The 14,314-nt window shown below is 37.3% G+C and overlaps 1 protein-coding gene across 1 annotated transcript in view; it reads left to right on the forward strand.

Moving 5' to 3' along the window:
- The window catches only part of TRPC4 (transient receptor potential cation channel subfamily C member 4), a 184,184-nt gene that overhangs the window by 81,433 nt on the left and 88,437 nt on the right, over nt 1-14,314 (forward strand). The window lies entirely within an intron of this gene.

The following is a 14,314-nucleotide window of genomic DNA, read 5'->3' on the forward strand; positions in this document are numbered from 1 at the left end:
CTTTAGTCCAACAGCAAATGAAAGTACTAAAACTTCTCTCATGACTGGCTTAGTTTCTTGATTTGTCAGGAATGAGAATTAATGGGTCAATTGCAGGAGAGTAATAAAGTTTTTATTAGATTTCCATGGATTTGAATATTAAATAAGGAAAATTCAGATCTATTACACTTATCACCAGTGTAATTGTTTTTTGTTTCCATCCCTGCTTGATTCTGAGTAAGCTCTCAAAAATCTGTTTAATTCTACCTCCAGAAAATATTGGTTTCCTTTTCATTGGTGAATTACAGTAATTATTCTAGAACAAAAGTTGGAAAAAACTATATATATAATATAAGAAGACAAAGAAAGAGGAAAAGGAACTTCTGAAAACAGTGTGTTCATTTTTTTTTTTTTAACTTGGCCCTAAATATTCCACATTAGCACTGGCTGCTTTATCTATTGCTACCTACTAATACTTTATGTTCAAGATACCTGAATTTGTTTCTTTGAGTTTTTCCTGAAGCTCTTTGGCCAGTTGTCATGGGAGCCTAAAAGTAATTAACAGTCTTTTCCCTGAACAACGGAGGAAACAGCTTCTTTTGTGTGCATTCCCACTGATTCTAAAATCACACATACTGGGCTGAGCCATGCCAATAGTATCAGCTCATTTTTTTAGGGTCTTGTATTTAGGACTCAGGGTTCTTTTTTTTTTTAAGGGACTAGAATAATTTTAATATGCAACTATGCAAATGGACAAAAAACTTCACTTCATTAAAAATTTTAAAAAACTAAATATGAAAATTAAAAGTAATTGCATGCATTAGAACTGATCAGATATTACACGTAAATTGTTCTGTTTTGTTCCTGAACATTCCTACTGAACATATTTTTTTTCTTTGCTTAGATTCTTTTGTATATTTTAGGAACATACAAAAAGAAGTCAACTTCACAAAGCTTATTGAACAAAAAGCAACAAATTGAGTCCTTAGTTAGATATGTCAGAAACAAAGCAATAGAAAGCATTTGATAATTTCTAACATTTCTTTCAAGATGCTTGTACTTTTGCTCATATGAAATTGTGGAATCAGAGAGTGATAGAACCTAACAATGCAGCAGGGTGAAGGAAGACTGAAAACATATAACTTGTAATAAAAAAATAAGAATTAGTAATATATTTTAAAAGATACATTTTAAAAAGACCCTGCATTTGTTTTCTATTTTAATCTTTTAAGAGTACCATGGAGAAAAAAATTAAAACAAAATCCTTACAGAGTTGTTCAGGAATATCTTTTATTCAGTATCAAAGACCATATTTCCCTGGAGTTGACAATTTTTCCAGAGCGAAGTAATGTTGGAGGGCTGTTAGCACTATAAAATTGAGACTAAGATTTTACTTTCATGTAAATTCTTTGAAATCATAGGTTGTGTTCTGTGAAACATATTCCTAAATTATTCAGAAATTATCAATCTCAAAATTTTTGATTTAAGATTTTCTAGTAAGATCATGCATCTTAAATAAAACTCAACTTTTTTTTTTTTTTTTTTTTTTTTTTTTCCCAATGCAAAACTCAACTTTACCATAAATGTCTTGCCTTATACCTTTTAACCACAAGTTTTCCTTGTTTCATTCTGTGAGGTTTGTCTTTGGCCCATCTCTTATGTTTTGGGAATGCCTTCCCACTAATCTGCACATGGCTGAGTCCTACTCACTCATTAAAGCTCATCTCGGGTCGCTGCTCCCCCAGGGAGACTCCGTGACACAGTCCGCCCCCACCTCCTCCGCCATACAGTCTCTGGGATAAACGCCTTCATTATGCACATTCTAGATCACATTGTATTGCTACATTTCACTTGCCTTTCCTAGGCTGTGACTGTCAAGAACACATCTGTCTCCTTCACCAGTCCTAACTCAGTACTCGTTAGAGAAAAGATGCTCTACATGAATTGATTTCAATATGCTCAGTATGAATGCACTTGAAGTTGCAGAATCTTTAGTTCTGGGAGGCTCCCTGCATGTTTCTTTGCCTGATTAATTTGCAGCCTTTAGGTTAATAATGGAAAGCAATGAAATACATTATTTTGTGAGAAAAAACTGCAGTTCAATCCCCTTATAGCTCTTCAAGTTAAAGTGAAAAAAATAACCTCTACATAGTCAGCAGCATATGCACTTTTAAAATGATTTTTCCCTTTCGTGAAGGTATGTCAACAGTTTTGCGACATTAACTTTACACTTCGGTACCCATCTGGGTTCTGTCTTAGAAATTAAGGGAGTTGTTACAGAAGAAGGAGATAAATCAACATTTGGAGAGCCCTGTACTCTTATCTGTTTATCCCATTCTGGAACAGTGAGAGAAACATGAAAGGATTCGTGTCCATCAGATGCCTTCGATAGCAGGAAACATTGTATAGATTCCAAATATTCCATAACACAGCTCTTTAAAACTCTCAAGATTTGTGTTTCTTGATTTATTCAGAACTCCTTGATGTGGAATCAAGAAACAAACCTACTGTCAGAAAGGGTACATAGCAGGTAGAATTCAGGGGCAGGGGAATCACAGAAGATAAAAAGCCCTGATACAACCAAGGGGTCCTCTGGATAGAAGAGAAGGAAAGGTAAAGGAGGAGGCATCAGAAGAGTGCTGGGTAATGGGAGAGCAGTGAAATAATGAATGGGGCAGAAGCAAAAGAAATTATTTGCTTAAAACTTCATAGGGCTGAACTTTTTGGTATTTCACAAGCTTTGTTTTGTTATTTTATAAACTCCCTATTGATAAGTTTATCATGCCAATTTCGTCAGTTCAAATTTCATTAGAAAAGAGTCGATAAATGACAGTTTAAATTCAAACTTGCTGCTGGACGCATTTCTTATTAAAAACAAATGAAAAATACCATTCATGTTCCATATCTACCTGAAATCTACATGGCGAGTTCCTTCTGGACATTCATAGTCATTGTGCCTCTGGTAGTGGCTGAGGAAAAATAGCATCTATCTCTATATCTATATTTTTTTATTTTGCAACTACCAACCCTCAAAGATGTACCATTACCCATCTCCACCAAAAAGAAAAAAAATCACAGAGAAATCAATAATAACGTTGCTTCCTAGCTGTTATGTCTGAACCTTGGTGTTGTGTTGGCAAACAATGGCTCTCTCTGCTTAGATCCATTGGATTCTGGTGGCTGGTCTGCACCCATGTAAGAGCTTTGCATTTGCTACAAGTGAGGCAAGAAGAGCTGACCTTTGTTAACCATTGGTTGTTTTGAATCTTTCGTTTTCTTTCTTTTTCACTCTTATTCAAGTCTGGGATGTCTAAAATATACCTTTTATATTTTCTTGTGTCTGATAAATTCCACATCAGAGTATGGATGATTTGGAGGGAAAAAATATCTCATACGATACTGTCTCGTGGACATAAAATAACTGTTACGGAAGAATAGCAAAGAGGGTACCTCTCGGGAGAAAAATGAGAAAGGGTACTGCATACGGTATTCTCCCTCCATAACTGAGATTTTTCTGCTGAAGTAAGTTTGAGAGTCACCCATACAAGTAAATATGGTAATGCCTTCGCCTTCGTTTATTTTACTTAGTTAACATACTGGGTTATTTGAATTCCATTTGATATTATTTACCGTGTTCCTCTCTTTCTTCTCTTTTCTCTGTTTTGAACTGCTTTGAAAACATTCATATTTTTCATATCTCTTCTTAAATACTGCTTTCTCTGGGAAGCTTTCCCTTAAACTATCCCAACTCAAAATTAATCATTAGCTTCTCTTGCAATGGCAGCAACACTGCTTTATTGCAGGTGCTGTTTTGCTTCTTGTTTTCACGTTTTGTTTCTCCAGTTGAACACCTTGCCTTCGGTCCTACCCCCTTCAATCCATTGCCCACCACACCACTAAAGGGTCTTTGTTTTGTTTTGTGTTTTAGGAAAAGTAAATCTAGGGATAAGTTTTCCAGGTATAGCACTGAAAGTCCACTGTCTTAGAGAACCCCTCAGTTTGGCCATCATGAATCTGAGCATGTGAGCTCTGTGTAACAGCATTGCAGTGTCTCTCTCACTCTCTCATGTAAAGTCCAAGTGTCACCGCTTGCTTTATGTGGATTATGCCTAAATTGTCAATTTCATCTTTCACCATCACTACTTGTAGATCACATTTCAGCCAAATGGAAACACTCATAATACAATTGTACTGTTTTACTCCCTTGGGCCTTTCCACCCAGGAGTCTTAACATAGAAAGACCTCTGCCCCGTTTCATGTTCCTTGCTTATTGTCATAGGTTTCATCTGGGCCGCAGTAGAATCGCCTGGGAGGTTTTTAAGCACTGCACTACTGCTTTTATTGCAATGCTCAGGACAGTTACACCAGAACCCCTGGAAGTCCGGTGGCCTTTTTTAAAAATGACCCAGATGAGTCTAATGTGCAGTCAAGGTTGAGTCAGTACTGCTGGAAAGTATCTATCAAGGTTTAACTCATGAATTAAAACTTCTTTAGATTTCCTTGACTTTCTCAAGTAGAGAAGACGGAGGCTGCCAAATGTTACTGATCATCAGAAGCATCTGGGCAGTTTTTAGAAACAACTGTCTCAGCCCCATGTGCAGAGATTCCCCGTCAGTAAGCCCTCGCATTTGTAGCACAGCACAGAAGTTCTCTCAAGTTCTTCCCATCTCTCTGCCTGCCCTATTATGATTGCTCGGACCCCAATGCCCTTCTCTCTTCTTAAGATCTATCATGCTAGTAACAGGGTTCTCAAAACTTTCATTTGTTCACTTCCTCTATCTGCAAAGTAAGACCCAAGAGTTAGGTAGGAAAAAAAAAAATCTTACTTAGAAAGGGGACGCAGACCCAAAGAAATGAAAAGATTGGAGGAGAAGGGATCATATATTAATATTCCCCTGTCATGTAATAGAGAAATGAAAACGTCCCATCTGAGTGTGCATACTGGAGTCACACCTTCTTTCAGGTAAATTTCTGGCCATCTGAGAACTATTGGAAAGATGTCTTTTTGTTGGTATCAAGTAACTCATCTCTGTATCGTTGAAATAAAATATCATATGAAACACATGAAGCCTATGAGATGGATATAATCTTTTCTGCTCCTAATCAGGTATGTGATGTTAGGCTAATTATCCTCTGAGTTTTTGTTTTATCATCCTTTAAAATAGGAAAATACTGCCCACTTCATAGGTCATTAATTAACATGAAGCATGACAATGCAAGTCCAGATCTAGGCATACTTCCTGGCATATTTGTCCATTGAAGAGTAGCTGTCTATTATATTTAGTTATTACTATTATTATCATGTTTTTGCTTATTCCCTCATGGACCCTCAGTATAGAAAGCTAAGTATATCTGCTGTGAAGCGAATGCGGCTTCATTATTAAATGTTTTAATATTTGTACTGAATATTTATCTAGGCCTTATGGAATGGATCGCACTTTTGAATTGGGAGTTTGGGATTGACATATACATACTGCTAAAAATAAATTAATAAAAAATTTTAATTTTTCCTTCTTACAGTCTATTGTTATCATCAGTATGCTAAACTATTTATATTAAAACAACATTCTCATAAAAAGTGTTTAATGTATAAACTTTATCTCAGACCCTAGGGTTGTCCATGCTCTAATTCTTCCGTTATAGGCTTTCAAAAGTAACTTAGATTCTGTACTACACACTCTATTTTAATTGGTCCTTCTGCCTTGCATTTTCTAATATATTTTAGGCGGTTGATTATGTATGCCCTTTGAACCTGACTGCTACATACTCCACCTCAGAATCAGGGACTGTTATCACAGCAGCGCTCATCAAAAATGCCAGGCATATGGTAGAGTTTTAATCCATGAGGCTACACTGAGTTATGTAAATAATTAAGAGACTTGTAAAAGGGATAAAACACGGAATTTCTTTAGCTTACTTTCCTCTCCCACTGTTCTCCGGAGCACACTCACTGACCGATTTCCTTGTCCTGTGCCTCTGTCCTCCAAGCACGTGCACACACCTGCTGTTGCTATGCAAAGGCAACACGGATCAAGGCTCCCTAAAACCTCAGTCCAGCCCCCTCCTGGGGACCAGACATTTCAGTGCTGGCCAGTGGATAATGGATGAAGCAAATGCTTGTTCGGGACTTGTCAGCCCAGCTGACAGAACTGTGACAGGTCATTAAGCATTTAATTTAACACTAGGTTTTTAGAGCTTGGAATTCAATCCCCATGAGTTTCTTTACAGCTAATTAATGACATGAAACCACTTTTTCCTAATTCATGTCTGAAAATGATTTTTTTTTGTTTCTTCCACAATATGCAATTGTATACGTCTACAACATTGTATAAATTCAGCCTTTTAAACTGCACTGAGTAGAGTGTGATAAATGTATGTCTTCCAAAACATAAAATAGCAATTTTTAACTCTAAGTTAGATATGAAACATAGCTTGTATTTGATATTACTTTAATAAATACAAAAATGAAATGATTAAGGAATTTCTTTTTAAAGAGGTATATTCTTGTGTTCATCTAACAAAAATGCATTATGTCTGCAGGATAAACAACTCTTTCCAATGGAGCCTTCATTTGCCTCAGACACAAACTGAAAACATTAGGTTAGTTTGAGATTGACATATACACACTACTATATTTAAAACAGATAACCAGCAAGGACCTACTGTATAGCCCAGGGAACTCTGCTCAATACTCTGTAATAACCTAAATGGGAAAAGAATTTGAAAAAGAATAGATGTATATGTATGTATAACTGAATCTTTTTGCTGTACACCTGAAACTAATACAACATTGTAAATCAACTATAGTCCAATATAAAGTAAAAATTAAAAAAAATCATTAGTTTAATGATAATATCTTTGAAAATTTTCACTGTGAGTTAGAAGCCTTCTCTTGGTCCTCCAATGAATTACTTTTCTGTATAAAACTTCTGCTTCTGCCTCCATGATGATTGACAAGGATAGCAGGAAGGTCAGCTCTTTTCCATTATTCAGATCCTACCATTTCATTTGTCAGTGATGAAAAAAAATTTCTTTTGTTCCTTTGCACAAAATTCACAATTTTTTTGGCCATGCAGCTTGCGGGTTCTTAGTTTCCCAACGAGGAATCGAACCTGCGCCCCCTGCAGTGGAAACCTGGAGTCCTAACCACTGGACTGCCAGGGAATTTCCAAAAATTCACATTTAATTTTGAGGGTTATTTTTGTTTGGGTCATTATTTAATGTTTCATATCTTCTCTGTCACTCAAAACAAAACAAAAGTAAGAATTACCACTTTTTGAAATTATGGATTTAACAACTTATCACAACCCACATATTTCCTGGAAAATACAAAAACCCAATAGGTTGTCTTTTAGAACTTTATGGAGCAGAAACGTTATTGTGCTCGAGAAAACCTAATGGTTTTGAGATGCAGTATGAAGTCCTGCTCAGGATCCCTTATAAATTATGGGAATGAGAGGGATCTTTTAAACTTCTCCGTACCCTCATTTTCCTTTGACCATATGAGGCATAGTCACATTTTTTCTCAATAAAGGTTAGTTATTTTTCGTCTCAGTTCTTGGAAACGGAAACACACCTACCTCTAGGATGGTAATGCCTGTGCTATAATTTGGTGATTCGTGATTCTGAAGCTGAATTCTAAAGCTGGGTGTTTACAGATTGCTTCTAGGTGATATAGAACTGGGAAAACAATCCCATGAGGTTATATTTTGATTCTTTGAGTCACATTCTGTTCCTTTTTTCCCTTCAGCTTTAGGGAGCACTCGGTGGGATGCCCTCTGCTGCCACAGAAAAATACTAAAATACTAAGACCTTTTTCCTTTTTTTGTTTGTTTTTTTAATTTGTTTTGTTTTAAGAACTTTTATTGAGATACAACTGACATACAATAAACTGCATATATTTAAAGTGTACAATTTGATTTTTTTTCTTATTAGTAATGTATATATGGCAATCCCAATCTCCCAATTCATCCCATTCCAACCCGCCCTCCACCCACCAAAGACCTTTTTCCTTTCTAGTTTTTACCTATATCTGCCCCGTTTGCAAGCTCCCTGCGTGTTGTAAGAAGGCCTGCTTTTCCTCATCCCAAAACATGACTTCAGTTTTAAATGTGGGGCACTATTGTTTTTCTCCGTGGCATTCTCTAAGCTCAGTGATTTTCCCCAGGCAGCTCTGGAACATGCAGCCCAGAACCGCTTTTCATCCTTTGCGACATTCTCCTCTAATATGGGGGGTGGGGGGGGGGATGAGGAGAGGGATGGAAATCTTGTTGGCAGCTGCTGTTAAGTAAACATATGAGGAACCTAGTGGATGGGCTTAGGGAGCTCTGGCCAAGAGATGCTCTTTCTCTCTCCAAGTGCAAGTCCGCACGTGCTTGCAGGGTGTCTATTCTATGCCAGAGAGAGAGGACAGCAAAAATGAGAATACAGCAAGCCCTAGGCCAGGTTTGGATTTCTTCCAGAAGTTTCCTAGAGCCTAGAATTTTATTCTTGCTTAGATAATAATATGAAGTCCGTGTGTGTGTGTCTCTGTGTGTGTGTGTGTGTGTCTGTGTCTGTGTACTGCAGTACTTAATCAAGCAGAAAATGCTGACTCTAAGCTAAAAATACCTTTGTAGCTAGACTGCACGAACATGTATATGCTACCTCCCTCGTTGAAGATGTTTTCATTTTCTTCCCTCCTTCCCTCCCTGTCCTCCTTCCTTATTAGCCTCTTCACTCACTTATTTAAGAGAGCCTTTACTCTTTGCTAGTTGCTGGTGATGCTGAAGTCAAAGACAAAAGCCTTGCCCTCAAACAACTACCAGATTATTAGGGATGGAAGAAAAGTCAAACACAACTTTCACAGTGCACGTTACAGAGGCTGTGGCAGAGCTGCCTTCCTGGATCCCAGGAAAATGCCTCCTAATTTAGTCTGAAGGATTTAGGGGAGGCCTCCTGGAGAAGAAAGTGGCTTAACTGGGTTTCCATGGAAAATCAGGAGTCATCCAGGCAGGGAAGTTACAAAAGGTCATATAGGAAGAAACACCATGTGCAGATGCAGGGAGGCAAAACAAAAGGATAGAGAATGAAGAATCCCTTCATTACTATTTCTTTAAATTAAGATCCAACTGATTCATTTTTTAAAAATTGTATTATAGTTGATTTACAACGTTGTGTTAGTTTCAGGTGTGCAGCAAAGTGATTCTGTTATATATATTCTTATATATATATGTCCTATATATGTATATTCTTTTTCAGATTATTTTCCATTATATATTATTACAAGATATTAAATATAGTTCCCTGTGCTACACGGTAGGTGCTTGTAATCTGTTTCATACATAGTAGTGTGAATCTGCTAATCCCAAACTCCTAATTTATTCCTTCCACTTTGGTAATCATAAGCTTGTTTTTTATGTCTGTGGGTCTGTTTCTGTTTTGTAAATAAGTTCATTTGTATCACTTTTTTTAGGTTCCACACTAAGTGATATCATATGCTATTTCTCTTTCTCTGCATGACTTACTTCACTTAGTATTATAATCTCCAGGTCTATCCATGTTGCTGCAAATGGCATGATTTCATTTTTTTTGTGGCTGAGTAGTATTCCACTGTATATATATACCACATATTCTTTATCCACTCATTTGTTGATGGGCATTTAGTTTGCTTCCATGTCCTGGCTATTGTAAATAGTGCTGCTATGCACATTGGGGTGTGTGTATCTTTTTGAACTATAGTTTTGTCTGATATATGCCCAGGAGTGTGATTGCTGGATCTTATAGTAGCTCTATTTTCAGTTTTATGAGGAACCTTTCATACTATTCCCTATAGTGGCTGCACCAATTTGCATTCCCACCAACAGTATAGGAGGGTTCCCTTCTCTCCACAGCCTCTCCAGCATTTTTATTTGTAGACTTTTTGATGATAGCTACTGTGACTGATGTGAGGTGATACCTCATTGTAATTTTGATTTACATTTCTCCAATAATTAGTGATGTTGAGCCTCTTTTCATGTGCCTCTTGATCGTCTGTATGTCTTCTTTGGAGAAATATCTATCTCTTTAGGTCTTCTGCCCATTTTTGATTGGGTTGTTTGTTTTTTTTTGACATTGACCTGTATGAGCTGTTTGTATATTTTGGCAAGAAGCCCTTGTTGGTCACATCATTTGCAAATATTTTCTCCCATTCAATACGTGGTCTTTTTGTTTTGTTTATGGCTTCCTTTGCTGTGCAAAAGCTTTTAAGTTTAATTAGATCCCATTTGTTTATTTTTGCTTTTATTTCCATTACTCTAGGAGATGGATCCAAAAAAGAATTGCTGTGATTTTTGTCAAAGAGTGGTCTGCCTAGGTTTTCCTCTAAGAGTTTTAAAGAATCTCTTTATTCTTTCTGCCCTCATTCCCACCCTGTGGCCTCTGCTTTAGCCTTTCACTCTTCCTGGCACTCATGGATGGCTTCTGTATCAGGTCTCAGTTCATATCATCACCTTCCCAGCGAAGACCCAGAACACCCGTCTAATTATTGTCCTCTTCCTTCACCCTTTATTCTCAGGCATCCCCTTTACATCACAAGGTTGTTATCATGGCCTTTATCACAATCCAAAGTTATTCTATTTATGTGTGTGTTTAATTATTTTTATCTGTCTTTCTTCACCTGTATCTGTTATCTTATCTAACTTGATTATCAGTGAAAGTCCAGTGCTTGGAATAGTGCTTAGGACATAGGAGTGCTAAATAAATGATCATAAATTAGAGGCATGGTAGGAGCTGAGTTTAGAGAAAATGGCAAAGAATAGGTTGTAAAGGGCTGGGATCAGCAACCCTAAGGATCATGGCTTTTCTAAAATATGTGATATTTAATCTTGGTTTAAATATATAAATCCATATAATCTTTATTATTTTCTCAAACTCTTATTGTTGAAAGATGAACTCATTATCTTCCTCTTCAAGCCTGGCTCTTCTGTCATCTCTGTTCGAGTGGGAGGCAGTAACACTTACTCATGTTGGAAATATGAGAGTCTTCCTTGATTATTTTATATCCATCACCTCCAAAAGTTTGATGTGGTAGATGAAAGATGGCTGCAATTGAAACATGCCATCTAATTACCCTTCTTGATCAGAGCCTGCCTCGGCTACCTGCCTGACCAGTAGAATGCAAAATAAGTGACTTTCTGTAACACCCAAGGTTTGATTGTAAGAAGCCTTGCAGCTTCTACTTATGTTCTCTGGCAACCCCAAGGTGCCATGTGAAAAGTCTAACTGTCCTATAAAGGCCATCACACCAGAGAGGTTGCAGCTGAGACCAGCCTTCCAACCCTTCACTCCAGTGACAAGACTTAGAAGAGAAGTGAACTTGGACCTTCCCTGCACTCCCACACCAGGCCATTCTCTAGCTGGATACTGCTGAGTAACTTCTGCTGATGCCACGTGGAGCAGAAGAATCAACCAGCTGAGCCATGTCCAAATTCCTGGTCCACTGTTACGGACTGAATGTTTGTGTCCCCCTAAAATTCATCTGTTGAAACCTAACCCCCAATGTGATAATATTTGGAGATGGGGCCTTTGGCAGGTGATTAGGTCAGGAGAATGGAGCCCTCATAAATGGGATCAGTGCCTTTTTATAAGCAAGAGACCCCAGAGATATCTCTAATTCTCTTATTACCGTGTGAGGACACAGCAAGAAGACAGACCCTCACCAGACACCAAATCTGTGGCACCTTGATCTTGTACTTTCTGGCCTCCAAAACAGTGAGAAGTAAATGTTTCTTGTTTAAGCCTCCTAGTCTATAGCACTTTGTTAGAGCAGCCTGAACTAAGGCACACACAAAATTGTGAAATATTGTACATTGTTGTTTGTGAACCACCAGAGCCTGCTCATCTTATTGCTAATTATATTCCCTAATATTTCTCAAATTATTTCCTACCTTCCAATATTACTCCTCCTGCTCTCTTTAAAGGAGTCTTAGGCTAGTGTGTCTCACCCAGTTTCCCTGCATCCATGGCTCCAAACTCATTCCATTCAAAATCACCCACAGTTCAAAATTCTTAATATGCGAACATTCCCCACAGTAAAATTTGAAATTTTTAAGTATTTTCATAATGCTTTTTAACCATCACCACCATCCATCTCCAAAACTTTTTCATCTTCCCAAACGGAAACTCTGTACCCATTAAACAAGTCCACATTCACCCCTGTCACCAGCACCTGGCAACCATCATCCTGCTTTCTGTCTCTATGAGTTTGACGAATCTAGATTCCTTATATAAGTGGAATCATATGCTAGCTGTCCTTTTGTGTCTGGCTTATTTCACTTAGCATAGTGTCTTCAAGTTTACTCATGTTTTCATGTATCAAAATTTCATCCCTTTTTAAGAATGACTCATATTTCACTGCATGTATATACCACATTCTGTGTATTAATCTGTTGATGGTCATTGGGGCTGTTTCCACCGCTTGGCTACTGTGAGTAATGCTGCTGTATTATGTTATTTTAAAACCGTAACCTCATTCCATATCCCTTACTTTGTAGATCCCATAAATCAAACCCAGTCTCCTCAACAGGATGTATCATATCTGGATGCTGACTTCCACCCAGACTCACCTCTCACCCCTTCCTGACTTGTGCTGTACGCTCAGCAATTCCAGGTTGCTAGTGTTTCCTCTCCTGTGCTATGATCTGAGAACATTACCTCAGTAACTTTTCTTGTTAGTTTATTACCTTGAAATACAACCATTACCTCTGGCTGGATCCTACTCCCTCTTCAAGATGTTAAGGCTCAACTTCAGAAAGGTCCCCCATTTCCTCTCTCAGGCTGGGTTTGCACTTCCTCTTCTATGTCTGGAGCATAAACATTTACCACTTTATAATTTCCTTTTTACATTTCTTTCCCCTTGATAAGATTGTGAGCTCCTGAAGCCAAAAGTGTGATTCTTATTTTGCTATAGGCAGCATCTGTGATGGCGCTGACATGTGATATATGAGCGCAACAAATGTTTTTTCTTCCAGTCAATGAATTTTTATGATACCTTGTGAGTAGTCCTTCTAAATGATTTTGTGTGGCACAATAACTTGATCATTGGTGAAGAGAAAGTAACAAAGCCTTGTGTATAATTTTTGTTGACTGCCCCCCTATGTTAATGACACTGGTAAATTCTACAAGGAGAGACAGAAAAACAGGAGATAGCTCCCTTGGGAATGGAGAATGGGAGATACGATTTAAATAATATTTAGGCAAACATATCAAGAACACAATTGTATGAGTTTGCTTTGAATTATTTCAACTAAAGAATTAATTTTTAATAAAATAAAATGCTTTTAATAATATTAAGTTCCATCTTTATCCCTTATACAGTTTGACTTTTATCTGTTCAAACAAACGTTGTTGTAAATGTTACTCACATAGCATTGATCATGTGATTACAGTTTAGGTGCCAGGAAGCTGTAACAGCTATTAAAATATAACTGAGATATTGTTGTATTGAACCTTTTTATTTTTTGTCCTTCCTATGTACCCTCTCATCTTTTTCCATTCTGGTTTTGCTTGCTGTTTTATGGTTTCTTCATGGGCTGCCGGTTGCTAATACAACTCTGGCGGGGGCTTTGGCTCCAGAGGCATTTTTCAGATTTGCAGCTTTTTCTGTTAAGGAAAAATAATCAATATCCCAGGACGTATAAGCAGCCCTGGCTTTGAGATAAGGCCAGTAATCTAGCTTCTAGGTGGTGACTGTGTGGATTGAGTGTCTGAAAATCTTGGCAGTCCATTTCAGAAAGGGCAGTGAGTGAGTATGCAAGAAAGTCTGTTATCCAAGCATACTGGAGAATGGAGACATATAAAAATTTATGCTAATAACATTCCAAATAGTTAAATGTTAAGTGGCAACATTTTTTTTGTTTATAATGTAGTCATTTTATATGAAAATAATTGGCTGAAAATCTACCTTATGTATTATCTCCTTTTTACACAAAATTCACAGAACATAATTAACCTTTTCTTTATAATTTAGAGCTTTAGAATGAACCTCAGTTACTGTACTCTGTGGTCTAATTGTAAGTTTAGGATTATTTTTTTAATATGTTACTCCATTTTTTAAAAAACACTTATTTATGTATTTATTTATTTATTATTCATTTATGTGCTGCATTGGGTCTTCGTTGCTGTACGCAGGCTTTCTCTAGTTGTGTGAGCGGGGGCTACTCTTTGTTGTGGTGCACAGGCTGATGTTGATAGCTGTTTAGGCCTATATGAAAATATAGCAGAAATCTGTCCTTTACATAGTTTTGTAGTCTCTCTCCTCAGGATCAGTCTTCTAGCTATCAGTTTTGGAGAGTGCCAATTCAGCTGCCTTTTTATG

The sequence above is a fragment of the Hippopotamus amphibius genome, chromosome 14, assembly GCF_030028045.1.
Source record: "Hippopotamus amphibius kiboko isolate mHipAmp2 chromosome 14, mHipAmp2.hap2, whole genome shotgun sequence".
Lineage (NCBI taxonomy): Eukaryota > Metazoa > Chordata > Mammalia > Artiodactyla > Hippopotamidae > Hippopotamus > Hippopotamus amphibius.